Below are 27,724 nucleotides of genomic sequence, written 5' to 3'. Positions count from 1 at the left end.
TGTAACAAAAGACAAGAAATGGTCTTTTCTAACCAGCTCTCAGCAGGAAAGGACAGTGCCTGCAAGTTCATGTCCAAAGCATTGAGGGGAAAGCTAAGGACACTGAGCTGCACAGCAAACGTGAAATTGTGGAGTGAATGCTTCTGATCGAGGGAGATGCTGTGTGGAGAGGTGCAGGTCCTGTGGAGGAGAAAGAGGCTGTAAAACATGTAGATGTCTATTTTGCAAACAGGCAAATTTTACAGTGCTCAGATATATTTTCAGTGCACTGAAGTAGTAAAATCTGGGGACAGACTGGCTTAAAACTTAGTAGTAAATAGTAGTAAATCAAAATAGTATTTGATTTTACAAGTGGTAAAACTCTGGGAAAGAAATTAGTCATTCCTTTGAAAATAGGTTTGTGATTTCTTTAACCAGCCTTCTATCTTGTCTTCTTCCTAAGCAACTAGTTAGGTATTACCAAATATGTGTCCAGCCACTAAACATTTTTTGAGTAAATAGTAGTCTGATTTTTATTTTAATTTTTTTTACATAGCTTTTCAGCAATTTCTTGGTTTATTTATTTTTGGTTTTGATAGTACATATCAGGAAGCCATGACTCTTCTTTTATCCATTTGTTTTTTGTGTAAAAAGCTTTTTAAGACAAAAGAGAGGCCAGCTTTTCCTTAATGATATTTTCCCAGCTGATTATATGTAACTTGAGTTAAGGGATGTGAACAACAAATCTTAGATCCTAATGAAGTTATTTGACTAATGCAAAGTCTATTTTAGTTACACTATCTGCTGAATTTATTTATGGACTTACACATTTATTTGGATCTTACTCATGCAAAGGAGCTTTCAGATGAGGGTCCAGAATTAAGTCAGTGAGAGTCCTCATGTGCACATATATATATATATATCTATATATCTATATATATTTAAGAGATATAGAATAATCACAGTCCTGTGTTTCTAAAGGGGCATTTAAGGCTACAGATAATGTCTGGATTTCATGGGGTTTCTCACTTCAAGGTTCCTAATTTGATCTGTATCGTGATGCTTTGTTTTGCGCAGAGTGCCCTGTCTGTAGGCTCAGGAGCAGTGCTGGGCATGCCCGGGATGGGTGCTGCAGGGTCATAAAGCAGCAGATGCTCTGTGGCTGTGGGTGTGCAGGAAGATGTCCTGGTGCAGAGCCAGCCCTGCTGAGGCTGCTGGGGGAGCACTGGCAGTGGTCTCAGGTCCCCATGCAGTGACACGGGACTGGCCGCCAGCTCCTGACCGCTGTTAGGGATGCCTGGAACCAGTGTTGGGGTCTGCAGTACACACCTGCAAGTCTGGCTGGCCAAAATTAAATCTCATCTGTAAAATGGGTATAAAACAGTCTAAAGAAGCTCAAAAGAAGGTTCTCACACTGGTGTTCTGGGAAACCTTCCCTCCAGTGTGAAGGAGCTACTTGGATGTTTGCTATCTCCGAGTAGGTGGTACAGAATTCTGCTTTGTTTTCAGTTGTGTGTGCAGCTCCTAGGAAAGGATCATTATGAAGTGCTTAACCATTAAAAATATATGCCTGAATCCCTTTTTTGACCAAGTTTTGTACCCTAAAAAATTTGAAAGTTCAGTCATGTGTAGTGAGAGAAATTGACTTGTAAGTTCACTTACTTTAGTAAAGACTTGGTCCAGGCTTTTCAAAAGGAAAAGAAAAAAGAAAATCTTTTGAGTAGTGGAAATAAAATTTAGGTATCCTGGGTGCTTTCCAAAACCTACTTTTGTATATTGACTGACTTGGAACTGTTGACATTATTGTCAGCTGTTGACATAAATGTCAATTGACGTTGTAGATTTAAAAAAATGTGATCTGGGTTGCTGTCTAGTGCTCGTGGGGTAGATTGCTTTTGCATAATGCTTTTAGGTGCTCCTTTCATAGGAAGACTGATACTTTATCTGAATTGCTCCAATATGAAACCAAGTACAAAAATTGTTCTAAAATATCAACTTTGCAAAAAATCCAGACAAGAAAAATCAGTGATTTTGACATACAGCATTTTGTTAGGGTATTACGCTAAACCAGCAAGTTTGAACTGAGTATCACTTGCCTGCAGACATGCACTTCTATTACGGACTGATACAATTGTCTGTCATTTCATTAAATTATGGTTGGCATAATTTTATTGCTTTTATTTCATGAGGAGTAATTTAATTTCTGGAAAAGTGAGTTTTTAAAATATTTTGCATAAAAATTCTGTTATTACGGGAAGAAGCCGTAGTTGTTGAGGAATGTGAAGTTGAAAGATTTTCATTATGTAATTGTTCCATTAAAATAAGGGCAGGCCCTACTATTTACTTGTCATTTAAACCCTAGTTAGAATAAAATGTATTGTGTCAAGTCATTCAGATGCCTTGACATTAATTTACCATTAAAGCCAACTGCATCATGGGAGCAGTCTTGCAGAATATATATCTTTGAAAACTGGGACAGGCTGGGAAGCTTTGAAGTGTATTTCCATGGCAAATTTTACTTTTTTTTTCCCCCCCCCAGTGTTGTGGGTTTTTTCCTCTCGTTGTTTCTAACCAAACATAAAGAATATAATTCATGAATGGATACCATGCTGAAATGTGGGATCTTAACCCCGCTAATTCAGTGGCTGGGTGTTGCATGAAATAACTGCACTTCTCACTGTGATTTGCTTGGCAGCCTTGAATAAATCACAAACCTCGCACAGCTCTTGCTCTTTTTAATCTTTTTTTACATTAAAACTCTTGATGAGAAGGGAAAGAGGGCTGTGTGCTAAAATGCTGGGTCGTCATTAGAAATTGTAGGTATGTCATGTAAACAGCCTGCATCTAAAAGTGCTGATTGAAATCAGTCCTGCCATTTTCTCATGGCAAATGAGAATGAATTCAACTAGTTTGCATTTACAGCTTGCTCTTAACCACAGCAGCTCATCACTGGCTGCAATAACCTGATAACTGAGTACAGTTTGAGAACTGAGAACAGTTTCACACTTAGCTGACCAGAGCTTCGTGCTTCTGAGAGTAGAAGTTGCCAGCAGATCATGTGCTAATTAGTTTAGAACTCACTGCAGTGGGAGCACATCGTCTGTAGGCTGGACCCAGCCATGGAAAAGTTTAATCTGTTCGTCTTCCCCTGAGTCTTCAAACCTGTGAGTGGTCTGGGTGGAGATGCTGCAGACCTGCAAACCTTGCATGCCTGAATCCACAGGCAGCAAACTGATGAAGAGGTGACAGTGTCAAAGCAGTAAATGCAATCTAAATATGAATATTAATATAAGTTAATTATATTTTTGTTGTTCATAACTTCCCTGAACATTGCTTGTACAAAGGCAGACTGCTAGGTCAGGAACTAGCTAGTTATTTTTAGGAACACTGATATAGATTTTTCTTCATCCCTTTCCCAGAATGCCAATATTAACACACTGTTCCCCAAATCCAGAGACCTTTCAGGGTTAAGATTTCAGTGTTGGTGGTGGATCAATGAAAGTTAGGTCATGGCCTAACACAAATGACACTTTCAGGAGCTCTACCTTTGAACAGAAGAAAAATTTTTATTATCTCCTCATGCCACTGCCATGAAATAATTCAGTAAAACAAAAAGAGGTACTTGCACTTGGAGCAACTCAGTAAATCAGACTTCACAAGAGCAAACTGATTAGATGAATCACTGACTCTACAGATGCATTGGAATAGAATGTCACGTGATTTTATTTTTAAAATGAGAACGTTTTAACGAACATGTGCTGACTTAAGTTCCTAAACAATAACCTCTGTTTCAGATGTGCAGTCCAGCAGCTTTCCACGTGAATGTTTTTCAGACAGTGGGTAATTCTCCAATGTTTGTGCTCTTAATTTGAGGGGACACCTGGGGGGCTCCTGTGGGGGGTTTTGGAGGCTGACAGCCTCTGTAATCCAGGCCAGCAGAGGATGCAGAAACACTTGGCTGCTCTTGCTGAAGTGCAAGTTTTAGGTATGAACAGCAGTCCTGTTCATGCAGGTAACCTTTTCTGTGGATGTGATGCTTTATTAAAGATTGAACTGTAAGCTTTCCCAGAGTGAATCAGGTTAATTGCTCCGTGTAACGAAGTGTCGTTTCTAGACACCTTGAGGTGAGTGTATACGGATGAGTCAGCAGGTGAAATCAAGACCAGACTGATGAGCAGCAGTCTTCGAAAGCTCAGCAGTGAGGACAGTCTGGGAGAGATTCTGACCTCCATGATATGCAGAATGTGAAGACAGATAACAGAGATACAAAAAAGGAAACCAGGGCTTCTGCATTGTCTGGAGAAGACAGCATGCCAGCTGGTTGAAAGGAGAAGCAAGAAAATGTTCCTTTTTTTGGATTGCTGAAAAGCATTTAAGAATCTGAGGGTTTTTTTGTTTTGTTTTTTCTTATTTTTTTCCCCAACCATCTCTTTTATTATCCTATAACCTTGTTGCATATCTAGTGTTTCAATTTATTATTTTTTTCTTGAGCTAGAGGTTGAGGTTTGTGGGCAAGTGGCTATATTGGTTGCTTTGCTTCTAGCTGAATTACAAAGCACTTGGTACCTAGAGATTTGGCAGAGCTGTTTTGTAACTCTGTAAACTGGGGCCTCAACAGAGGCCAAGGCCAGTCAGCACACCTTCCAGTGTATGTCTAAAGGAAATCAGGGATAGATTTCATTTCAGATGCCTAAAGGCTAGACTGACAGAAGCCAAAAAAAGCAATATGATGTTCCTGTTGCAGATGGTAACTAAAAAGGCTGTCTGATGTGCAGCAAGATTCTGGGTTCTGTGCTTGAACCCCGTGGGTCACTGAGCAAATGTCTATTCTGCTTTGGTAGCTTGGTTTGTTGATGATTTTTGAAGTAAATATTTGGCAGAGTACCTGTAGTAATTAACAGTGGACTGTTCTCAGAATTCATCTTTCATTGTGTTCAATAAAAAATATTTACTGCTTCATCAACACAATTTTATTCCACACAGCTGAAAATATATGAACAACAAGCTACTTCACAAATCCAAACCAGATGTGTATAAGACATTCTGCTTTTCAATGTATGGTAATTCAAATGTTCTGCCTGGAAAAATTACTTTATTGAAACCAATCAGAGGAAAAAAAATAATGTTTACACAGGCAACATCGTGTGCTCTTTAAAAGACATAAATGACAATGATTGCTAGAGAGTGTTGTCAGAAGTAAATGTGTCATTTGTTTTAAGATTTACAGTCCACCACCATTAGAGTGAGTTATTTCAAGACTGTACTTCTTAGAAAAGAAGTTTCTTAAAATATTTATTTAATTTCTTTTTTTAATAGAAGGGAAGAAAGAATATGGATGCAGGTCTTGTAGCAGAAAAGCTTTGTCTTACAAAATATTGCAGAGTACATCATCTTGAATATGTTAAATGAGCATAGGTAGGCTTAAAGTATTTTGAGTTAAATAAGCTGTTTTTTTCATAATAATTCCTTACAGTACTCTGTGCCCTAGTTATTATTTTGGCTAGTTGCTTTTCCAGATGCTTCCAAACAGAATGGCTGGTTATATTGTATCCTAAAGTGGTTTTGGGGCATAATGGGACAAGAGGCACTCATGTGCACACTTGGCACAGAGCATCTGTCTCTGTCGAAGAGCACGTTGGTTTTTGCTGGAGAATGTTTGGTTGTTTTTGTATTTTAAACACAGTTTGTCATTACATTAAATTTGAATTAAAAATAGTCAGACCTGAAGACAGATTGGTTTTATAATTTGAAGTTCTGTGTTGCCTTTTTGCCCCCTGCTTGCCCTCACTTGCTGCACACCTAAGCCAGGTCAGGTATTTTAAAGAGGTAATATGAAATAGCATTATTTATGATCAGAATTACCATGCTTGCTTTCTTCAAAAGGTAAGTGATAGGATATCTCTTCAGGATATTTTCTTCTTGACACATTTAATTTAAATTTCATATTGAAGACACAGGTCCTTGGAGCTTTTCTAGGCTTCTCAACACATAGCCTTGAGCAACTCAATCTAAATTCAGAATTTGACCCAGCTTTGAGAAGGATGCTGGACTAGCTAACCTCCCGAGGTCCCTTCCAACTTCGATCCTGTGACTTTGTGATTTAGCATGAGAAACAGCTGATTCGTTACATTTGCACTTTATAAGCTGCTAACTACATCTAAGTCTGGTGTTTTGGGTGCACATCCTCATTAGAAGTGAAATGAAACCTTTTGGCCAAATGAAAACTTTGGTCAAAATGAAAATTAAATTTGAGACAGTGGATGTAGAATGGTTCAAGCAGATTTGGTTTATTTCCTGGCTCTACTGTAAACAGTGTGAATCCCATCCAGTGGATCACTTTGTTTCTCTGTGGCTTACTTGTATTTCTGTCAAAGGCTGATAAATGATCCTTTTCTCTTTGTCTTAGATTCCTTTGTTTTCAGGACAAGGTTTGTCCCTGTGTACTTTCTTGAAGAAAGGGAAAAAAAGCCCCAGACAATTACTTTTGTTGTGATTTCATATTACTTGTGCTGGGGGTTGCCAGAAGCCACTGTCAGTGCTGTGTCTGTTCAAAAGTGATCCTGTTTGAGCAAAGAGGGTGCTTTTGGAAAACTGCTCTTCAAAAATAGGCTGCACTTTCTTCTCCCACACCCCTGCCTTGTGGGCTTTTTTCTATGCCTTTGGGTTGGCAAAAGTTTAGTTTCAAGTTTGGAGAGATAGAAGTCTCTGTAAAAGATGTGTTCAAATGTCATATTCTATCTTTACCATTTTGAAGGCTTTCCACAGAACCAGGGCAAAGTGAAGATGGAGATGGAAGGCAGAAAAAACACCATAAAACTATAGTGTTTATATTCATACTTTTCTAAAGTATGGGATTTTCCTGGGCTGAATAGAGGGATTTTGCTCTTTCTGTTTTCCATTCCTTTCATAGTCCTGTAGTGTATCAGTCAATGAGCTGTCGTGATACAGGAAATTCAAGATGCTTTTCCCCTGAATATCTAATGAAATTGGCATCTAGTGGAATAAAACTTCTGTAGTGCTAACCTAGGGGAGGTTTGCATCCTCTGCTTAAACTGGAACAAGTCGAGAATCTTAACTGCTATCAACATTGCTTGGATATGATATTTTAGATCATAGTAAATAAACACAGAGAATATTCTATCTGAGACAAACAGTGGATCTTAAAATGTTTCAGATCATTAAAAAGATTTGAGATCAGTAACTAATGTGCTGAAGCCTTTAACATCTCATGTTTATTGCTGGGTTTGAAAATAACGAAGTAGCTCTACTGTTTTCTCTAGTACCTCTGTCAAAGTGAACTGGGGTTGTTGAAATGCCAGTGTCACCAGAGGTACCCAAAGCTCCAGGGGGAGGGAGCTGATATATATTAGAGTTTTAAGAGACTTGCTGAAGCAGAGAATAATATCTTAGTCTTTTTCATGTTATAGCCTCTCCCCAGATAAAACTGAAATGAGATGCCCAAGTTGTTTACCAGCAATCCACCCCATAAATCTTACACCAAAAAAGTGATATATTTATAAACAAGCAAGCCAGAGTGCATCTGTGTAGCCACGTATGTGCATGCATACATGTACAGGACTGCATTTTGATTTAAAACCAGGTGAATGATAAGCTTATCAGATTAATGGCATCATCTTAACAAGCACAAATCCTGCACAGAATCGGCAAAAGTTATCCCTGGTGCATCTGCCTGCTTCCATAAACAACCAGACACAGATAGGAGCACTCACCAGTCTACATTTTTTCCAGCATGTTTTGCCTACAACCCATGCATATTATTAGCTCTGGCCTCTGTCCTGGTGAAACTGAGCAGTGTTTGTGTATGTACAGGCTCCTGTACACCATAATTATATGAGGAGGAGACTCAGTAATGAAAGTAGAGCAATGAAGTATATCTGCAAAACTAGACAACCAGCTCCGAATGGGATTGGGAAGTACATCTCTGCCAACAAGCCCAGATCCAAGCAGTGTGGAAATAGTGGAATTAAAAGCTGAGGAGAGGGAGAAGTTTGTAAGGCCTTTTGTGGATCTACAGGAAAAAATAAAGTGGAGTGGGGGGAAGTTGTTGTTTGTTCTGGTGTTGTTATTTTTCTCAAAATCATTGCTATGTCATGGTTACCAACATTGTACTGAAAGCCTAGATGTTTGCAATGAGTGCATATCTAATTCTTCAGCCATAAAGCCTTTACTGAAAGCCAGCTGTAAGGAAATTTGAATAACAATCAGGGAGGAAGGTTACCTTAGTAGTTCTGCAGTTTGTGACCTTTTACATGGTGTGTTTTTTCTTAAAACTCATGAGACAAATTTCCTAAGAGTAAATCTCTATTTCCTGCATTTTGTGAAGTACTCTGCATAGCTCTGATGCTAGACAAATAATATCAAATATAGCTCACAGCAATATGGAGAATATTAACATCTACGAAGTGAGACTTCTAATTGTTCTTGGTTTTGGGGCAGATTCTGTCCTGGTTTTTGCTACACTCTGATTTTTAGGATAGCTCAGAACACTAAACCCTCAGCCCTTGAAAGTTCTCCCTCTATGTAAAATGTGTCCCAGATATGAAAACTGAAAAAATTACAGATCCTCAGATTTCTTCTGGCATTTCAAGGAATACTCAAAGTACACAGCTTTTGAAATAATGCCGTAATCTGAATTGCTTCCTGATGTGCTCCCAGTGTATTCATCTGTCTAATTTTGTGAAGAGATGGGAGGGTCCCACTCTCTGTACATTCTGCCTCCAGTGCTGAAGAGGGAGGGAAGGGAATAGAAGAGATGGATGCTGGAGTTATAAGCTCTGCGGGGGTGGACAGAGGGTGGGGTTTCGGTTCTTAATTACAATTCATTAAAAATTAAGCTTAACCCTGAGAGAGAGAGAGAGAGAGAGATGTGAAGTGTTGAATCCTTCCTGTATCCTAAAATAGGGCAGCAAAAACTTGCACACAAAAGCAAAGTCTTCATAGGAGCGAAGTTCAGTTTTTTCAAGATGTCACGAACATGGCTGCAGCTGTCGGAAGGCTGAATTTCAGCCAAAGTTTTATAAATGTACAAGCTCTCAGCTGTTTGCCTGGTTGTTCAGTCTCCTCAGAAGTCTCGCATCTGTTTGATAATGCTGGGATGAAATGAGAGCCTGGGAGAATCAGCAGAAGTGGTTACAGTGCACTGCTGCACGTGGAAGGGCACTGCAGTCTCTGAATGTGTGAAGGGAGGTTTTCCAGACCCATGGCCTCGTGATGCATCTACAGTTGTGTTGGCATGGAAAAATGCAGTGATCTGTTTATTTTCTGACACAATCATTAGCAGCACTAATTGGCTGTGCTACGATAATTATGGATACAATACATGGATTTGGGGATGTGTATTTGTTTCTTGGAATATCCCAGATATTAGCACTGTTCAGACGTTTAAATAGCCATGGTGTGCGGAACAGATCTGTGGGCTTGTCTGAGACTTTATCCATCCATAGTGGATGTCTGAAAGTCCTGGCTTGCTTCCACGCTGGCTTTTGGTGGTTCTGTAAGTTTTTCATTTCTGATAGTCAGTTCAGGTGCAGTATAGATCTCAGTACTCAAAAGCCGCTTCCCTCTGATGTGAACTTCGATATACCACGAAAACACGCCGAGATTTTCAGCAATACCATGTCTTGCGTGTGCTCAGAGATAAGGCTGCCAGCCTTATGATGAAGTGTGTGGCAGGGTGTGCTGCTGCCTTTGTTTGATGCTGAACCCAGGCAGCTCATCTGCTGATGTGCTCTGTGTCTTGCTTTGCTACCAAGCTGCCGCCTCAGACAAACTCCGCGTGCAGTGTGTGCGCAAGTGGGAAGCTGGATAATAAAGACTCAAGATGTTCGTTCTGTCTTTGAAGTCCTTGTCATCTAGTGGGAAGAGAATTAGCTAGCAGAAAGTATCATCTTGAATGTTTGACATTACTAAGGCAGTAGCATAAGAAAATACATAAATCTTCTGAATAACCATGAAGCATACTCAACTGGAGAAAATAGCAAGAAAATAAGAGTAGCTGGCAAATGGAGAGATACAAGCTGCCAAAAGGGATGTCAAGCATTAATTCTACCATCTCAGGACTGATTTTTTTTTTGAATTATATTTATTTTTAGAGCCACCAGATGCCAACCTTATTGCTTATGCAAACTAGATAGTCTGAAAATTGTTCTAGCTTGTTCTAGCTCACTCCAACCTCCAGTGCTCCACAGACGCTGTTGCAGCAAAAATGAGATCAGCTTCAAGGAAAGAAATTCTGACTCTCTCCTTCTCCTAGATGGTGGGTGTATGTCTTTCTTCTATGTGCCAGTGCCTATTCAAGGGTGCTGGCATGGGATCTGTTTAAATAACCTTTTAATTTATGAGGCCTTTCCCTGTGCAAAATATGGCTAATTCAGCCTAGCCATGACTGAAGCCAAGGATTTCCACTTTGTATGGTAGAGAACTTCTGATTGTGTGCTTTCCCCTGCCCCCAAGTTTTCCATGCTTCTGCTCAGAATTTAATTAGGTCCAAACCATCACACATTTTCCATTGCTTTTTAGAGCACTCAGTCTAAATTTACTGTTGGCAAAAACAAATTGAAAGCTGAAGCAGTGTAAAAATAACTCTTTTAAAGAAAAAAAAAAAAAATCAAAAAAAATATCCCAGATTCAAAAGGAGCTATCTTGTAATTTCAATCTGAATGAGTTCTTCCAAACCAGGCTTAGATGTTTGGTTAGATGTTAGGGGCTTTCCCCTTTTTAAGAAGTGATGTCAGTAACTTTGGTTTAATGTTGGTCTAAGTGGAAAAGAAGCAGTATTATGCTTAAACCCCAGTTTAAAGCAGGTTAAATAAAAGTTCCAACTGAATTGTGAAATTAATAGATAAAATAAGTAAATAATTACCAGATTATTAGCAACATACCATACCTGCTATATATGAACTCAAAGTACCTCACTGTTTAATGAGTGGTACTTCTTCAGCCTTGAGTTCATCCAAGTTACATCTCAGCTATGTAAAATGTAGTCTTACGTAGAGATAGCTATTAGGGGTTTTTTTTTGTAATTCTCAGTGTTTGTCCTGAAGGGACCTGAAGCTGTTTGTGTGAGATTTTGTTGAACTTTCTCGATATCCTGAATTTCTAGCATTTTTGTTTGTTAGTTGGTTTTTTTTCACTTTCCTTCTCCTGCCTTGTATTTTTTGACCCCAGCCTATGTAATTTGTATTTGGAGAAATTATGCTTTAGCACCTGATGGATTGATTGTTTTATTCTTCCTTCCTTATTTTTTTACTCAGGTCCTCATTCTACTTCCTTTCCTGGTATCCTTTGTCAGAACTTGTACCAATAAAGCAATCTTTGCTCTGGGAAGATTTATTTAGGAGAACAGTAGGGTAGATTGTAAAGGAAATGATCTTTATGGTTTTTTAGGAATGGCTAAGAAGCAAGTACATCTCCATGTGAGCAGACAATTGTCTCGTGGCTCTCCCAGTTAAGCACTGAAATTGAACCTGGATAAACTGGATGAACTATTTGTGTCAAGAACCACTGTTGCAATCCACTTAGCCCATTATTTAAAGCCTCACATATTTAAGTATATATGTACATATTGGTATGACCTGGGCAACATTACATGAGAATAATTTAAAAAGCAATATGACTGGAGAAACTAACCATTCATTGGAATAGGAGGGGGCAAAATACTGTAAAGAGTATTTCTGCCTGAACTTCTTTGCACAAACCTGAAATGGGATCTTTTAGAAGAATTTATTAGTGATAGGGTTCATCTCCTGTGAACTTCTGACAGTGATTACTGAAGCATTTTGAAACTAGCTTATCTGATTTATCAGCTGATTTCTTTTCTTGGTCTCTTCCACCCTTCCAAGAGTAGCAGTTGTGCTTTCCAGAGGATATTACTAGGATTTTTACTGCTGCTGCTGCCAAAGATCTTCTGGCACGAAATCACTGTCTGAGTCAGCTTTGTAACATGACAAATTCAGAGGCAGCTGCAGTAGTGATAAGTTTGCTGCCTAGTGGGCAGCTTCTGAGTAGACAATAAATCTCCTACTAGTTATAAAATGTCATTAAAATGGCCTAACAAAATAATGATTGTGAAATAGTGTGCTTATTATTCTGGTTAGCAGGTTGAAAGATGCATAAGTGGTCTAAGTTAGAACAGCTATTCAGTTGTTGTTTATAGCTGCTTTAAAAATTAGAAGCCGTCAGAAGAGGATAATGCAGTTTTCCTGTTATCTTTTCTCACCCAGTTGTTAATTGCTCATATTGTACTCTCATATTTCAGTGATCACATCTGTTGCTTGTATATGTGTTTTTCTCCAATGTGGTGGCACTAGAGCAGCGTATGTGATGCATTTTCCAGTGGAGAGATTTTAAAATGGAATTAGGCTGCCATTGGAGGTGCTCAGTGTTGCATTTCCAGAACTGGACTTCTGTGGTTGTTGTTTTGTAGTTCTATTAGGATTGTTAATGCTGCAGTTTGTGAGTTAAACTACTGGTTTAATTGGCTTTTTCTTTTCTGTACTAGTATCTTCAGTCAACCAGAGCCTGCAGTCCTACTTTTTATGTCTAATTATGTTCCATTTCTGTGCCCCAGCCTACATTTAATTTGCACAGAAGTGGAAATGAAGTTGTCAGTGACATCTCGCAATGACTCTCCTCCCCCTTACTTGAGCTATATCAGATGCCAACACTGCTGATTTGTTGAACCTCAAGCTGTTTTGTTTAGCAGTGCAAAGCTGACTGCTTTGCGACCATCAAACCGGTACAGTCAGCCACAAAGTGCTTGTGATATTGCCCAAATTTCTCATGGGTAAAGGTAGGAGATATTTCAGTTTCAATTATATACTGGCTTTATCTGAGTAATGAAACAAGGATGCAACTTCAGTATGTGAAATTTCATGTTCTCTGCTACCTAACACTGGTAGATAACTTAGGTTAACATGGATTTGATTCAGGGAAGCTGAGGAGTGTTTTCTATTTCGAGGCTAGTTTTTTTGCAAGATGAATGCTACAATTGTGCTTAGTCTGTATTATCTAAATCAATTAATTGTGGAGTGGAGAGGACTGAAGGGTGAGAAAGCATCTTATTGCTTCTCAGAGCAAGAAGAAAAGCTGCTACAGATGTTTCATTCTTCTACTTTCCTAATGTGAAAGAGGGGAAAATAGCGAATATCATAAAATGTTGCTACAGCCCAAATTTGTGGATGCTATTTTAACATTGCCTTTATCCTTTTTAACAGTCAAGTAGTGGTGGCTTTGTTCTGTCATGCTGTTTTTGTTGTAACTTAAAGTGTGGAGATTGAGGTTTGTGTAACATTGAATTTACACTGCCAGAAGCCCACCCTGCAGACCTCATGAGTTTGTGCAGCATTGGAGGGGAAAACTGACCATTGAATTTATTTATCCCCCAATTACACTGCTTTCTCAGGTACATAAAATTAGAGGGTTGGTAGGATTTTCTGCATTGGTTTGGTTTTTTGTAAGCTCTAGTTTAAAAGCATATATGATAGTTTTCCTAAAAAAAGTTTAAAGATGGGAAGGCAAAGCATAAGAACTACAAACTTTTAGTTATTAATGAATAGAAAATTAACCTGAGTGTTTTTGAGGAGTTTTAAATTCTTAGTTACCAAGGATGAGTTTTTTTCTTCATGATTTTCAGTGGAATTAAGTAATTACTGGAATGTTATTAATCATAGCTTTCACAACTATTTTGTTGAAGGATGCACTGTACAGGCTGATTCAGTTATGTAAAACCAAGAAACCATAACTCACACCAAAACTAGCGGATTTTACTGAAAAAAGCAGGGTATGTTTACTGCTTGCCTGCAGTGATGCTTCAGTCACTCAGAAATGATTAAGGAGGAGTGCTACAATGTCCAGAAAGCTGTGGCAGCTGGAATTGCTGGTGAGATGCACGTCAGGGTGCCGCTGTGTCAGCCCAGAGGTGCCTGGCAGTGACAGGGGAGTTCTGTGGCTGATGGTGACCAGAGCTCAGTGGCAGTCAGTGCTGACTTTGCCTTGCTGCGTGCGTGCAGTGCTTTAGGCTCGGTGTGTGCAACAAGGAGGGAACTACTGGAAAAGGGGTAGATGGTGGGGTGTTAGATATTTTTATGAGTCACTGAATAAATGCAGATGCTAAGGCTTGAGTGCTTTGTGTGCTACTGGTGCTCAGGTCTCGGAGTTGGAAGAACTTGAAAGACATAGAGAAGAGGGACAATGACTTATTTACTAGCTTGTTGTCGCTATTAAAAGACTGAATTATATGTACTCTCTTGATGGTTGTGGAAGGACATAACTGCTGTAGAGATTATTAAATGTGGAAGACAAATAGGTTAGACTTCCTTTTTGTGGCTAGCTTTGGTGTTAGTTAAGTTTCTGATGCTTCATAATCTTCTTGGTGGCATTATATAAAAGAGCTGTGTGCATGTTTCCCTTACCTGCCAGTGAGCCATCCTCTAAACAACCTCCACATGGGAAGAAAATACATATTAACTTTTAATTTGATGCTAAAACGAATGAATTAAATACACTGAAATGGGAGATGCAGATTTTAACTAATAATTACATCTCCTGAAACTCTGTAATCAAGCACTTAGTTGGTAACATGAAAGATGCTATGATACTTTGCTCAGGGTGAGTATGGTGACAGGTTATAAAATTAGAACTGTAGAGCACATTGGATGTAGGAGCATTTATGTGCTTCCAAATTCAGCTTTACAGTGTTGTGGCTTGTGAAGACTGAGGTGAAAACCAGGAGCCCCAACAGAATAGTGCTTGTACTGGTGATGGTCCCAAGAGAAATTTCAGAGAGCATTATACTCTGTCTTCATGAAAGCACCTGTCTTACAGTCCCACACTCCTTGTCTTCCCTTTGCTCCTTGCTTTACCACTAACAAGAAAATGTGTACTCATTTGTTGCTTTAAGGCTGTGTCTTCTTTAATATTAAGCAACCAGCCAAGAAGTTTCAATTTTTAAACTTTTGTACCAACATAATATTTTCAGTTGCAGGAAATGCAGCATCAAAATCTATTTTACTTAATAGGTGATGACTTAGATGGATGACAAGAATGTCAAACTCATAATTCTGTGTTAAATTGAACATCAGAGGGGGGATGTGTGATTTGAATGCAAGTCAAAGGCCAAGAATTCCTGAAATAGAAAAAATCATGTTTGTATTATTCTGCGAAATATTGCAGAGTATTTACCTTGGACGTCTCTGGTCAAACTCAGCCCAACCTGGGTTTTGTTGACTCCAGTCTGATTTCTGAAGCTGTAGCAGCCCACTGAGAACCTCATTATCTAGCGCTTCCTTACCACGGTTGACTGACTCTTGGCTGTGCTGAAGCAGTGTGTGTGTAAATTAAAAAGCTGTATGTGATTTACCTAATTACTGGCACTGGAAAATGCCGGCCAATAAAGCTGAGCAGTTTGTTGCTGTGTGCTGGTAGTAAAGACAAGGGGATTTGCAGTGTGTGAACTGACAGTGCCACGTCAAAAACAGATGGGAAATTGTTCTCCTTACCTGAGAAAGAGAATAAAAGAAATCCTGTGAGGTAATCCATACACAAGGACAGAGCAGTGCAGAATGAGGGAGCTGTTGCAAAGACACTTTGCTTTCTCATGCCCATCTCCTTTCTGTTCTGGAAGACTGAATTAAAAGAAATAAAGTGAGGAAATGAGATTTAAAAAATAGAGCATAATGTAGAATATATGGGTTTCTTTATGAAAGGAGATGTGGAGATTAATGTTAATGTTTCATAGCCTGTCTTTGCATGTCCACACAACAAGGATGTCAGAATTATAAATGAAGTAATGAATAAATTTTAGATTGCATGCCTTGGAAATATGCAGAAGCTTAGAGTTAAAATAGCTTTTTTTATTTCCCTTGTTTCTAGTCAATGTACTGTTTGACCTATTTCAATTCCTTGGAGAAAGAGCATCACTGCCAGTCAGACAACCTTCTCTCATCTTTTTGATAATTAGTATTTTTGCATTAAAGCATTAAGTGTTTCCCCATATAACTAGAAGAATTTCTTCATCCCATTAGGTATCTCCCTCTAAGCCTACAGTACCTTGACGGTGGCTGTAAGAAGTGATTTATTAAACATTGAAAACACAGTGCTGGGTAGTCCCTGTACAACTTTAAGGAAATGGTAAATGATCCAGAAAAACTATAAACCTCAGAGCATAGATCAGGCCCAGGCAGCCCAGCCTTGTCAGCACTGTATAAATGTATAAAATGACGCAGTACTCTGTTTCCAGAAGAACTGTCCCATACCATAGTGTGTAAAGATGTGCAGATACAGATTGTTACAGATCTGGGATTGACAAGGTGTTGCTGCTCAGCGAGGACACTTGCCAGCTACCATTAGTGATGAGACTTTATCAATTGTAGCGTTTCTTTAGCAAGAGCTGGGCAAGCTAAATCCCCTGTATGTTCTAAACAGAGATATTTGCCTTCCAGATCTAAGATTTCTGTCATTCTCTTACTCTCCTCTGGTCCTTGCATCTAAACTCCCACCCCCACTCAGTGTTTCACAGGCAGAGGGAGAAAGAAGACAGCTGTGATATAAGAAATAAAAAGATTTGGAGGACTGGTAATTGGGCTTTTTACTACGTTTAACGATAATTGTAACACCACTTTTGTACTCATGTTGTAGCAGTACTGAATTATTTAGGTCATTTAGTTTTTTGTATTTTCTTTTTCTTGATTTGATTCACTAGATTTCAAAGGTAAAATTTTGCTTGTTCTTTTTTTATTCTTTTTATTATTTTAGAGTGCTGGTGATTGCAGATATCACAGATGTGTGCTATACCTCTTTTCTTCTAGCCTCTTTTAACCTACACAAAAATTTCTGTTTCAGGGTGTCCCTCCTAAATTTTGCTTGCACCTCTTGAAAAATATTTTTTAAAAATATTAAAAAAGATTTTATTTTGTTTTTTAAATTAATTTACTGTTTTGCTTTTATGCTCCAGAGTCACTTAATTTAACAGTATTTCAGTTTCTCCATCTATTTGAGATCATTTCCTAGAGCCATTTTTATATCCTCAAGAGAATGCCCCTTTTCTGGTGCACTGGTGCCATCCAGTCTCTTTTGATGTCTCCAGAGATGTCAGGAGCAGGGGTGGGTGGGACTGCAGGGGTCAAAGAAGAGAGAAGCCCTGGTGTGGGTGATGGATCCGCTTCTGGCACAATCTCTAAGTGCTGCATCTCCACTGATTTCCTCTATCAGCTTCTTCTAGGTTAATTAATAAGTCCCACTGAAGGCTAAGTGAATGCATTTGATTGACAAAAGCACTTGCACCTAGAGAGCCTATCAGAACTGTCATAACTCAGTTTTGGAATAATTCTTCACTTTGAACTCTAAAACCTTTCAGAGTCTTAGCCACTTCTGTTTCTTTGGCTCCTAGACACCGAATTTCTGACGTTTTGTGTCTCACAGGGCTCACTCCTGAGTCATTTCCCATTTGTTCAGCTTTCCCTGGCTTCAGTCTGAGCAGCACAGGAGAATGCAGGCCCTGATGTGCAAATTGCCCATACAGAGATGAATTTCAGTGGTGTTTAGGGTTCAGTACTTAAGTTCTGACAGATGTGATTACATATTACGTTTCAAAGCGATACTGGCATTATTTCCTTCTCTGCTTTTGAGTTTGTTGTGACAGAGCATTAGGTGGGCATCTTTTTGTGCATTCCCTTTAGAACTAAGGCTTGGTTAGTTTAATTTTTTTTCTTAAGTCATGAAAGTAAGGGGCTAATTTTAGATTTCAAATTTCTTTGCATAAAGTAAATAACACATGATATTTTCTAAAAACGCATTAGTAACTGGAAGATGCTTCCATATGTTTTTCAAGATAATTCTTGTACAGTGATTTCAAGCTGCAGAAACATTTAGACAATATGAACATCAAGGTCACACTTAAAGAATTAATTTAGGAGTTGCTGACAGGGGAGCATGTGTGATTTTTGGAGAGATGATTGTCTCTAATATCTTCTTCAGGAAGCATTTTGTGTTTTCTCTGCAGTTGTGCGTGTGATGCTGTGCTCTGGTGAGAAAAGCAGTTTGTTTGAGGGTGTGCTGGTTTGGAGGGACAGAGAAATGTTTCAGAGGAATGTGCTGGTTGAGTTGGTATCACATGAGCTTTCTTATGTAATCCTCAGAGTGAAATGCAAAGGGAAGACACCGGGGCTGTCTCTGATGACAATTCCAGCTCCCCCCAGGTTGATGGGAGGGCAGCACCTGTAAATGACTTTGTTTCCATGCACTGGCTGCCTTGTCAATTTGTTGCTAGATTATACTGATTTGTTCCTTTAAATCTGAAGGATAATAGAAAATATTTAATTATATTATATAGATAATATAATATAAAATATTATAATATTTTAATAATATTTTAATAATAGTCTATAAGCTAGAATAGATCACAGAAAAGCTTCAGTGAGTCCCTTATCCATAGCACAACTTTGCTTTATATCATGATGTGATCAAAGCTTCTAATCTGTTATTGGATTAAATAAATTTTTCTCTGGCACAGAAATGGTTAAGGGGTAGCTTTTTGAATAATCCCCATCCAGAACTCTGTTGTTTGTTTATACAAAACTGCCTCTCTAAATGCAAAAAAAAACCTTTTTCTATTCTTAATTAAGCTTTTGGCTTTAATAATATATAAATACATGCAAAAGAGTTCAAGTAAGTTCAGAACAAGAAGCCTGTTATTATTTTATAAACCTGAAGTTTTCTTTTTTTTTTTTTTTTCCTTTTTTTAATTTTCATCATTTCTTACTAGAATTTTTAAATTTAATTATTCCAGCAGGTCCATGGCTAATGCCAGCTATTGTTCAGGTAGCACTGATGAAGCAAAGATCTCTGCTTTACATTAAAAATGGCTATGTCTAGATGTTTCCTTTGTAAATATCAACAACTTAAGAAAGAGCTGCCATCAGCTAAGGCTAAATCAAAATAAATACTAAATATTTGTGTTTTCCCTTCCTTCTACCTTAATGAATATCTTCCTAGGTGAACATCTCACATGTAAATCTCCCTATTTTGGGTACATTTTGTTATCAGTCTTGTTGGTACTGTTCCCTTTCTTTTCTCCTTTTCTCCTACTGTTTCCAGCAAATCTCTCTTATCATGACCTGTGATTTTTGCCTTTTGTGTTTCTAACTGGAGAGGGAACAGGGCAAGCACTGAACAGGGAAATACCCTTCCTAAACCATGACACATCTGAAAGCACAGCAATAAAAATTTTAGGTTCTATGTTTTTAAGGTTCAGTAGGTGAGTAAACAAAATCACTTATAAGCTATTCTGTGTGTAAGATTCATATTTTTTTTTGTTCAAGACTCTTTCTAGTTAGGGCTACCACACATAATTCTGAGATATCAGGAGAGAAGCACTAGATGACCCTATAGGAACTTCAGGGAACTCTGCTTATACTGAATCATTGTAAATATTTTAGCACTGACTTCACTGAACACAAAATTTAACTCCCTATATGCTATTAACTGACTTTTTAGACTGCCTTCTTTGTGGAATGCAGTAGTGATACAAGAATATGTTATCAAAAATATATTATTTTGTTGTAGGGATTTCTTGAGAAGGTATTTTTTTGACAACTAGAGTTGTATTTTCAGAGGAAATTCAGTAACTTGTATCTGGCTAATTTTTTGCAATGCATTTAGAAATGGGAAGAAGGATTTAAAATAAGCATCTTGATTTTTTTAGTGCCTCGGTAAGTGCTGGTTCTATGGGGAATGATCAGTTATAAATGGATAAAAAGATAAAGGAAAAGCCAGTTTGCATGTTGGTACTGAATCTGTAAAGCTGGTAATACCCAGTGGTATATGGGTATAAATATAATATGCAGCATTTTGAAAAGTCTTTCAGTGTGTGAGCTCTGGTGTTAAAATAAATCATGTCTTAATATTCCTTGGTGGAAATGCACCAAGCATTTGTCTTACCTGTGTTAATGACTCTGTAGCTGCAGAGTTTGGGTGCCTGTCTGCTGGTCACAAAAGTCATACAAGGCCTTCCCATCTCTTGTTCTCCTGGGTCATTTTTCTCCTTACAGCAGCTAATGTTGTCTGCCTGGAAAAAAATTGTTTACAGTGCGAGGGCCATGGAGTGTGGGTTTCATTTAAAGCTAGCAGAGGAAACTTGCTTTGTTCCAGATGTAAGCAGCAAAATCCATTTCTGAAGCTGGAATGCTGCAGGACAGATGTGATGGATGGGAATGGCTGCTGCTGCAATCTGTGCAGAAGCAGCTGCTCTGAATGCTGCTGCTTCCCAGGATATTTTAAATCTTGCATGCTTTCTTTTCCTGTATTTTTCCCTGGAGGTTACAGGTTTATCAGTATCAGGGCATACTACTGGAAACACTGAATGTGGTAGCCTTGAGGGAGCAAATAGCATTTCTATTTTGCTATTTCTAACCATATCATGCCTTGAAGATCACACAGAAAATCAGCTATAATGAGCCATCCTGCACTGGTATAAATACGATAACATCTATTAATGAGACAAGAACACAACTTCATAACAGTTTTTTAGACTGTTTTAAACCTAAACGAAATAAAATAGTATCTGTATTCTTCCTACTGATTTTTTTCAACAGTCCCAAAGACTGAATTTTTTTAGAAACCAACTCCATGTTTATAAGTAAGAGTTCTGAAGCCTTTCTTTGAAATGTGAATGGAATTAATTTGATTAAACAGTAACTGGGAGTTGGCAGTGATACATCCATTTTTGGAATATGGGAGTCATGCATAAACCTTTGCTGATACAGTAAGGCAAGAGAAAAGAATAAGAATGCCTATAAATATTTTTTTTTATTCCAACTTAGTTGGAAGGATTCCAGCAGAAATCAATATACCCCGCTGCTTTTGCATGAAACACCTGGACACATGGCAGTTAAAAAAATGAAAAAATACCTTAAGGAATACGCTCTGAATTCAGGGACATCTGAATGCTTCGCAGAAATTCCCCTCTGTTGCTCATAAATGTTTGGGACTGTAACCACATTCAAACACTAAAAATAAATTAAGGAGCTGGATTATTAAATTTTTTGAATTCCTAGGTTTTATTAATTCTTTTAAAAAATAGTAAAAGGGTCAAACATCACAATACAATGTTGTTTATTTACCAGGCTTCTGAAGCTATGAAGGACAATTCCACCATGGAAAAGTCAATTCAGTATTTGGTTAGGCGTAAAATAAAACAAGAGACAATAGGATTTATTTTTTATTAGATAAAGAATCAGGAAAACTATAGTCTCTACAGTGTTTTCTGTTGGTTTGTACTTTCTGCAGTTATGTTTAGAACCAGTTTTTAGGTTTTGTTTTTATCAATATTTAATGAAGCTGTAGCAGAGTTTGTGAATGCAACATAAAATAAGAGCAGGATTGTGACTTTCATGAAACTCATGTGTGGGATATGTGAGTTATCTCCAGCAGGAAGTACCCAGCAGCCCCAGGGATACTGAGGATGTCAGTTAGTGGCCCAGCTTTGGAATTTTGGTGGATGACCTTTGAGCTCCAGCACCTGATCTCTGCAGCCGGGAGATCTGTGCACAGCTCAGCTCTACACAGTGTTCCTGTGCCTCAATCTGCTTAGACTTGCTCAAATATTCCAAACCACAAAAGACTCCAATTGAAAAGTGACTTTTAATGAGATTATTTATTAAAAAAAAAAAACAACAAACAAACAAAAAACCCCAATTACCAACTCTTGAGTAGTTTTCAACATGAAGGGTGCAGTCCAAGGCTGCCATAAGGAGCTGCTAGCATCATTGCCTACAACTGTTGTACTTAATTTGAAAGGTGAGGGACCAAACACAAAAGAAAAGCTTGAGACTCGAGATTGTGTCCAAGTGGAGAAAATGAAGTACTGCAACTTACGCACATTTATAAATAAAACACAAGGGTTGATTAATATTAAATAGAGGAATAATTAAAATAAAGCAGAACAAAACTTCTAAAGAATATATTCAATCTAAAACTTTAAAATGCTGACCTTGACAAGGTGTTCTTGATTTAATTATGGTAGAAGAGGAGTCTCCTGCACTTCAAAAGCCGTGCTCTGAGAATTCACTGCGTCACTGCCCCAGCTCTGTGATGGTGCCGATCTCCCTCCTTTTGCCCTTGTCCTTTGGGAACACTTCCCATTCCTTTGCTCTGGGTATTGCAGCTGCCTTCATAAAGGTGTTTGCACAGATTGTTTCTGCAGAGCAGGCTGACAAATACAAGTGTTCTGTTCCCTAAAGCTGGATCAAGCTGAGTTTCTGCTCATTAAACAGTTTTACTTACATTTTGTACTTATCAGGAATGCTTCCAAATAATGTTACCAGTTATAACTGGTTACTCAGGTTTATAGTTATTTTTTTTGCCTAATTAAGTTTTAAATGGTCATTTTAGTGGTCCTGGGTAAAACTGACTTTAAAAAGTACCTGGGATACCTCTTTTCTATGTGAGGATTATTTTTTTTTTTTACATTAAAGCTGATCATTCTTGACATGTCAACAGTGAGATGCTAGTCACTGTTTGCATCTATATAACATCTTGTATTGTCTCCAAAATTCAACTTGATACATTTCAGTTCAGGGTTTGCTTGCAATCATTAAAAACATAGTTTCTATTTAGCCTGCATCTTTTTTCTAAGTGCTGCTACTGGGGACAGTGGCATGGCCTTTTGTTCTGAATCTGTAAAAACATTTGAGGTAAGACTGTTAGAGTTTATTCCCAGGATTTTTTCTTCTCTCCACTGAGAACACTAAACTACAACATTTGCTCTCTGGAGAGGAAAAATAAAAAAAGTGTTGCATACAAAGAATAGGGTGTGGATTTTCTTATTATTTTCAAATGTGTTTTATTCATCTTCTGTCATTTAGTCTGCATATAAGGAAAACTTGTAGAGGTGGGTTTTTTCTTAATATCCTGAGAACAAAAAAAGTTACTTGGACAACTGTTTGGGATTATCTGAATTTTCTTGCAGTACTCTAGTTACAGTTGTCTTGTGATTCGGTATTTTGGTTTTCAACTTTGGTGTCAGTTTGGTGGATATTTACCTTGTATGGAGTTATGAGCAAAGCCAGGTTAAAGTGTTTGCAAAACTTTGAGTTTGCAAGGTTCTATGTCTATTAAGCACTGCTTAATTTATTTGATAGCAGACAACTTAATATTTTGTGATAGGCTGTATGGCATACAGTGAAATGTTCTCTTACTATTTCAGTATATATCTGGTCCTGCAAAGTGATTAGGAATTTAAACTTTTTGAATTAAGATTGAATATGAAGATTAAACTATGGCTCTGTGGGAATCATAGTCTATTTTGAAAATCACACTTCATTAGACAAAAACCTTGTCGTAGTGAAGAAAATTAAAATATGTGTCAGTCAGGCATCTTCCTCTGAAAATTTCACTTTATTGTTGATTAATCTAACTGGATTGGAAAGGTTAAAGAGATTTATTAAAAGACAGGAATGATAGTTCACCCTGACATACTGTCAGTCTATTCCAAATCTAATTATCTAATTAAATATTCCAAAGGTGCAGCCAACAGTTCTGCCTGTAATCTGTAGGCTGTTAGGCCTTTAACTGTGTTTATGGAGTGGATTTATATACACCTACAGGTGATTGTGAAATGACACAATCTCTGGTACATTGCTTGTGTTTGATTCTTAGGCTGGTTTTTTGTGACTGGTAAATCAAATTAGTGCTGGCCTTGGGTATTTGGCTTTTCTCTTTCACTGTAGTGGGTTTTATTTTTGTATTCTTTTTAAAATTTACACTGCATTAACTACTTTTGCTTGGTTTTTATGAAAAAAAAATTGTATCTTATTTTGAACCATATTTTGTTGTAGTAAATATGGAAATATTGTTCTGGTTAAAGGACACAAAGTAAGTGTTGTTACATTTTAGCAGGGAAACCTTGGGAATTGGAAGTGGTTGAGACTATACTCCAACTTTGCTCCAGTCTGGTTTGCTTTTCTGCAGGTGTTTCTTGTGACTCTTCTAAGAAACCTGATTGCAAATAATGCTGCAGTCAAACAGAGGTTCACATTCCCTGTGCTTTTCATTTCTTTTCCTCTGGGTTTGATGTTACTGAGACCAGGATGATCAAATTTATTTGACATGTACTGTAGGAACATCCAATATTTATCCTTACAGCATTTCTCTCCTTTCCTTGCTGTCTCCTCAGACACTACAACGTATTCCACGGAGCGATCTGAGCACTTTAAGCCATGCAAAGACAAGGACCTTGCATATTGTCTCAACGAAGGGGAATGCTTTGTGATCGAAACCCTAACGGGATCCCACAAACACTGCCGGTAAGTCACCTGCCAGCAAGTGCCAGACAAGTCTTCTGGCTGAGGGAGGAAGCATTAAAAGAAAAAACCATAAACACTCAGAATGCTGGAGAGCAGTGGAATGTTTTTCTCTCACTCGACTGCATGCCTCACAGCTGGTGGCTTTTTTTTAATAGTCTGTGATAATCATATGTAGAAATATGTAAATACAAGAAGCAACATTTTGATCTTTCCATAGATAAGAAAAATCTTCAATATTATATTTTCTAATCATACAAACATGCAAGGATTAATGTTTCATTTTGTTGCCTTTTTTACATATTAAAGTCCTATACATCCCTACATACCAGAAGCATTCCTTTATTTTGGGCACTCCAGCTAGAGTATTAGAAAATAGCTGTATGTACTGTTAATTGAGAGAGAGGAAAGGCTAGTAGTTTTAAGAATTAGAGGTTTTTTAAGTTTAATTACTGAAAGGTAAAATGGACTAAGATAGCCATTTGAATCTGCTCTATAGCTGTTGTACACTTTTATACCCCTGAACTTCTGCTATTATGCAAGGCCATCTTGAGTGTATTGTAAAGAATACCAGAAAAGAAACCCAGATCTATTATTGTTATTATTAGTAGTAGTAGTATGTCATAGAGGCCAGTAAAAAGGAGTCATATGGAGAAGGAATTCTGCAATATCTTCCTAAAGATGAGGATTTTAACACACATACCCACCAGACCCCCAAATTATTTAAGCAATCTTTTAAACAGAAGAATGGATTTTCATTTTGCACTGCTTGTGATGTAATTTACTCATAAGATACTGTGCATGGCATACAAAAGGTGTATCTGAGACACTCATGTGCCCAAGTTCTGATCTGAAGATCTAAATGTGTGGAGAATTCTAACATAAATAATAAAAAGTGTCAGAGGACAGAAGATTTCCTGAAGGATTTGGAATTTGAGCTGCTAAGTCCCAATAAAAGTAGAAAAGAAAAAAGTTGCAAAGTCACATGGCTTAAAAATGGAAATTAATGAATTTAAAGATTGATGAAATTCTGCTTATTATCAGAAGAATATTTCGGAGATTTTCACTTTTTTATACAATACTGGTGACTTTTCACATTCAGTTGTTGTCTATGGTTCAGTGATCATTTCTCTTCTTTATGCTTTTGTACGGCATGCCTAAATTAAATATTATGATTCATTTATTGTGGAATATTAATGTCTTTTTCTACTTCCATCATAACAGTACACTGGTATTTTTTTTTTTTCTCAAAGCACTTGAGGTTTTTTTGTCTTTCTTAAAAATTTCATGAGCTGTTAAGGGAATTATATCACTCAATTATTTAAGTATTTTTCATTTTCAGAATATTCAAGCAGAACAAAAATGCTATAAAATAGCAGAGAAAAATGGATGTATATGAGAATTTTTAAATTGGCTAATAAATTATTAGCTAATCTCTTTAAACAGACTGGTTTTGTAAACTGTGGATTACATTTTAAAAAATTTGCAGGAGATATCTCTTAAAAGATGCATTTGGTTGTTGTATTTTTTTTTTGTTGTTGGTTTGCTTGACTTTCAGGATCTTTCCTATTGTCTTTGTCAGATTCTCATTTATTTCCTATGATTCTGACAGTGCAGTCTATGATGCACTGCAAAATGGTTAGAAGTTTTCCACCCAATGAGCCAGAGTGTTGACTTTCCGTTCTTTCCAGCAGAATGAATCTTTTCCATCACCTTCCCTGTGTTATCCCTCCGTAGGGGAGCACCAGTACCTCTGGGACTCTCTTGGCTCCCATGTATTTGAGGGTTCTGTTGCTTATACAAGTTCCAGGCACTGGCACATTCTCTGGGAATTAAGCATCTTTTTTTATGGTGGGTACTTGGGAAGGGTACAACACCAAAAGACCTGTGAAAGGCAACAGTTTTCATATAGCAAAAGAAGATACATTTTCACATTTAAAGAGTGATTAGTTGTAGTACTTTGTTTAGTTTTGTAAGGACCTTCAAGCATCTTCGACACTGCAAGCAGCAACTTGTACAGAATCACTTTTATACTGATAGGTTTGTCATTAATGGAGAGAAACCTTTAAATTTGACCCTTAAATGCTATATCTGTGCCTCAGTAGACTGCGTGTGTCTTTGTCAGGGTCAGTGCTGTAATGAGTGGGATGCAGGTGTTTTTCTGTCTGTAGCCTATAACAGTGCTCAGAAATAACAGCCAGAATGTACACATTTAGAAAAATGCAATTCTGATAGACTGTAATTGTCCTCTAACTAGTAAAGAGCAATTTTTTTACTAGGGTTATGGAATTCCCATTGCGATCAAAAAGAATGGTTTGAATACAGAATTATGAAGACTTAAAATGGTACTTCATTCTTAGAATCACGCCGCATTGTACATTCTCACTGTGAGAGTGATTTTGCATCTGTTCTGGGAGCAGAGCACCAATTTACTGAGATGGGAATTTGCCATGTGGAACAGCTGCAGACAGAGGACCCTGAATGAGCAAAAAAGTTTCATCCCACTTGGTCAGGTTTGAAGGGTATTAGAGGATGATATTCTTAGAGAGTTGTGCAGTTTCGTGTGCACGTCTAAGGATGAATACGCTAATTATAAAGGGACAAAAAGAGAGATATGGTAGCAATTAACAAATATTTGAGTTACACTTTGGACCTCTTCTGTATCCTCATGACCCATCCTGGCAATGCCAACAGGCTCAGCTGGCAGCTCAAGCACCTTTCAGAGTTATAAACCCCATCATGCTGTTGTTGGGAAGTTGACACGTGTCCATCCTCTGCCTTCTGCTCTCAGTGGTGACACTGGCGCTGGGATGTCCTGGAGCACTGGCTCTGGCTCCTTCCTGTTTTGTGGAGTTCCTGCCCTGCCTGCTTTGAACCCACAACTGTGGGGAGAGGGACTAAGGCACACTCCTTGGCCAAGGGCAGAGGGGAGGCTGTGTTGCAGGAGACCACTGGGAACACAGGAAATGAGGAGGTCAGAAGGAGCCCTGATTGTGGATCTTCCAATCCTGTTCACCTACAGAGGAGTATCCTGAAGTCACAGGATTTTAATTTTTTTTTTTTTTAATTTAATTCTTTTTGTTCTAAACTTAATTCAAATTCTAAAATTCAATTTTTTAGTCAAACTTCTACATTTTACTCACTGTCTCTTGGTGAAAAATTGCCTGGGATGTAAACTGGCAAGAGTTCTCCCACGTGGTTAGGTAACAAACAAGATCCACTGGATGTTTTGTGCTATTTTAAAGCTGTGACTTCAGTGTTTATTTTTGTGAATGGTTTAACATGAGCTCATTTTAAGGATAGGGTAGGTCATCGGTAGGGAAACTTCATATTTAGCTTCTCCATATGCTTAAATTTTTTCAATGTTGCCACCTTGAGAATTGAAGCTGAATGGTGAGGGTGCCTTAATTTTTAATTTACACAAAACA

The 27,724-nt window shown here is 37.9% G+C and overlaps 1 protein-coding gene and 1 pseudogene across 1 annotated transcript in view; both read left to right on the top strand.

Annotated features, from left to right (window-relative positions):
* The window catches only part of LOC148183767 (pro-neuregulin-3, membrane-bound isoform-like), a 140,882-nt pseudogene extending 116,579 nt beyond the window's left edge, over window positions 1-24,303 (top strand).
* Window positions 1-27,724, top strand: part of LOC102112051 (pro-neuregulin-3, membrane-bound isoform) — a 340,969-nt gene that overhangs the window by 116,034 nt on the left and 197,211 nt on the right. The window contains exon 2 of the mRNA XM_005520469.2: window positions 24,170-24,299. The gene's annotated coding sequence lies outside the window, so the exon portion shown is untranslated. The remainder of the gene's footprint in view (window positions 1-24,169; window positions 24,300-27,724) is intronic.

The sequence above is a fragment of the Pseudopodoces humilis genome, chromosome 9, assembly GCF_049639895.1.
Source record: "Pseudopodoces humilis isolate 2021_Gansu_Grassland_sample_001 chromosome 9, ASM4963989v1, whole genome shotgun sequence".
In the NCBI taxonomy this organism is placed as follows: domain Eukaryota; kingdom Metazoa; phylum Chordata; class Aves; order Passeriformes; family Paridae; genus Pseudopodoces; species Pseudopodoces humilis.
Note: the sequence above shows the minus strand (reverse complement) of the source record. Positions and strands in the feature narration are given on the sequence as shown.